Here is a 2,508-nt window from a genome sequence, read left to right as displayed (position 1 = left end):
CCTCTCCCTCTCCCTCTCCCGAAAACCCGGCAAACTAAATCGCGAGATCTTCGCGGAACACGTGATTCAAATTAACATCCTAGAAAGACGCGAGAAGGCATTGCGGAGTCCGGAGAAACGCTTACACGACCTCGACGAAGAAGAGTCTCCCCTAATTCAGGCGAGTACAATTGATATATTCGGCGTTAATCGCCGCGATCTGACACTACCAACTGAGAACATGCCGCTGCTGAATGTGGAAGACATCCGTCTAAACTAATTAGAATCAACCTAGATTAGTAAATGCAACGTGTGTTGAGCATCGTCTTCTGTACGCGTCGTCGCGTTCTATTTGCATTGATATCTATTTGCCTGTCGCGGGGGCGAATCGCGCTTTTGATTATATATATATATGTATATATTACGCCTTGTGGTTGTTAGACTACAATACGCGGAAGTTAATAAATTACACGCCGGCGTTCTATCGTCTCGAAGATGACGACCGAATGATCCTCGGTTTCTTATTGCATTCGACAGAGCCCCGGCTCGCTCACATTGTGCGACTAAGTAAGTTCGTTAGCGACTATCTCATTCCCCGTGGTCCACTCGACTCGCTCGCAGCTAGTCAATCGTGAGAGAACTCTATTATGCGTGTTACTCAGAGAATAAACGAGAAATTATGCAGATAAAACGTTCCAGAATTACGGAGAAGAGGAGGTAATGTGTGCGTTAAATCACGTCAATTTCCAGGATATAGGCTACGAGAGAATGTAAGCTGCATGCGAATCGCTTCGCGCGCGGCGAAGCTACAAACGTCTCGACTATATTTATGTGTGTATATACGTAAGATATATATATATACATATATATATGTATAAGATATATGTGTATAAGAGGAGAGAAAAATATATATCGCGCAATCCCCCGATATATCTCGCTTTCGTCCGAGTCAAAAATAAATGGATCTCAATATCGGATACTGCGATATAATGTCCAAGAGGAATACAGGTAAGCGCTAATGGCGGAAATTTTGTACTCTTTCTAATCAAGGACACACTTCGCGATAGCGTCAGGAAAACTGGCGTAGTCTTTGAGGATTCAACGCGCTCTACTCTATCGTACGGCGTGCTGGAACGTAAAGTGGACCGACGCACTAACCGCTCTGTCGTTAACACGTACACGCTACGTCTCGATTCTGGCTTCGCAACGCAAATATTGTGACGATATTAACTCTCTTTTTTTTTCATTTCCTCTCACAAACGTCGTGCCGCATATCTCGAAACGAAATAACGTATTTTCGCATATCTCGTTTCACGTAATCGCACGAACAAAACGCTGGATGACTTTGGATGTCTCGTACGGCTCGCTTGTTTCTTAAATATACTCTCACACACACACACACACACACACACATAGATCTATCGATCTATTAAGTGATGTATAATAGATTCACACATTGTACCGGCATAATAGTCTCAACATGCAATGCGATCAGGTTACTAGAATTTTGCAATCGTATTTATATTAACGATTTATTATGCGAAGAAGCAAAATGTGCCAAAGCGCGATAGCCAAATGGCTCTACGTTAATGGCCAGAAACAAATGTGTACGATTGGAAAATATTAGTAACTTCGTTACACTACGTGTTAAAGTTATTATGCCAGTCTGTGTAGTCAGCGAAAGAAAAACTGCAACACTCTTAAAACCCGATAAACCTCAGCACGCATCCGGTATTCAGTAGGAAAATTCATTTTCTGAGAATTATTGAAAAGTAAGTTCTCTTAATGGACACGGACGCGTTGGGAAACTCGTAAAAAAGAAAGCGCCACAATCTCTCTTCCATGGACTACAATGCATTCATTCGTACACACATATACGCACACATACATACATAAATCCGTATCCCTCTTGGCAGTCGGTTAGTGTAACTTACTATCGACTTCTCGATAGTACAGACACTCGTATTGTCACGATTACTATTTGTGAGGCTAGTCACAGTGCGGGAGAATCGGCTGTGCGTCACGATCTCGCTCAACTGGCGGCTGTGGAGAGCAGCCACATTACGCCAGAACGGAGAAGAGCCAGCAGCTCGTCCAAATCAACCTGGCGTCGACGTTGCCGTGCGCGGAGTCGACGTTCAGATTCGGAAACGCTTGGCGATCTAAGCGCGACGAGGCTTGCTGTCAGTAAAACTCCGAGTCGGAGCTGTGCTGCGAGTCGACGCCGCTACGGCCGTTCAGATACACTTCGGACGTCTGTTGAATAGACGGCGAGTGTTGCGCGGCTTCCCAGTTCTGACCTGCTGGCACGAGTCTTAATCATTAATCGTGTCGAGAGATGAAAAGGAGGATTAAGGGCTCCTGGGGAGTCGCATCATCCATCTCTTTTTAATGACGTCAGAAGCGAGAAAACGCATGCTAAAAATTCCTGCAAAATATGTCGAGATAAACAGATATATCCACAAAACGACATTTGCGATCGATTAAGTACACCTCTAAAATACTCCGTACACTTTCCTTTTGTTCTAA

The 2,508-nt window shown here is 44.2% G+C and overlaps 1 protein-coding gene across 1 annotated transcript in view; it reads right to left on the bottom strand.

The window, feature by feature from the left end:
* The window catches only part of LOC116844531 (serine/threonine-protein phosphatase 6 regulatory ankyrin repeat subunit A-like), a gene marked incomplete at its 3' end in the record, with an annotated part of 10,826 nt that overhangs the window by 1,453 nt on the left and 6,865 nt on the right, over positions 1 to 2,508 (bottom strand). The gene's annotated exons all lie outside the window — the stretch shown is intronic.

This window comes from Odontomachus brunneus, unplaced genomic scaffold, assembly GCF_010583005.1.
Source record: "Odontomachus brunneus isolate Ranch 3 - 2012 unplaced genomic scaffold, Obru_v1 Obru_scaffold_042, whole genome shotgun sequence".
In the NCBI taxonomy this organism is placed as follows: Eukaryota; Metazoa; Arthropoda; class Insecta; order Hymenoptera; family Formicidae; genus Odontomachus; species Odontomachus brunneus.
The sequence above is the reverse complement of the archived record's forward strand: the minus strand, read 5'-3'. Positions and strand labels throughout refer to the sequence as shown.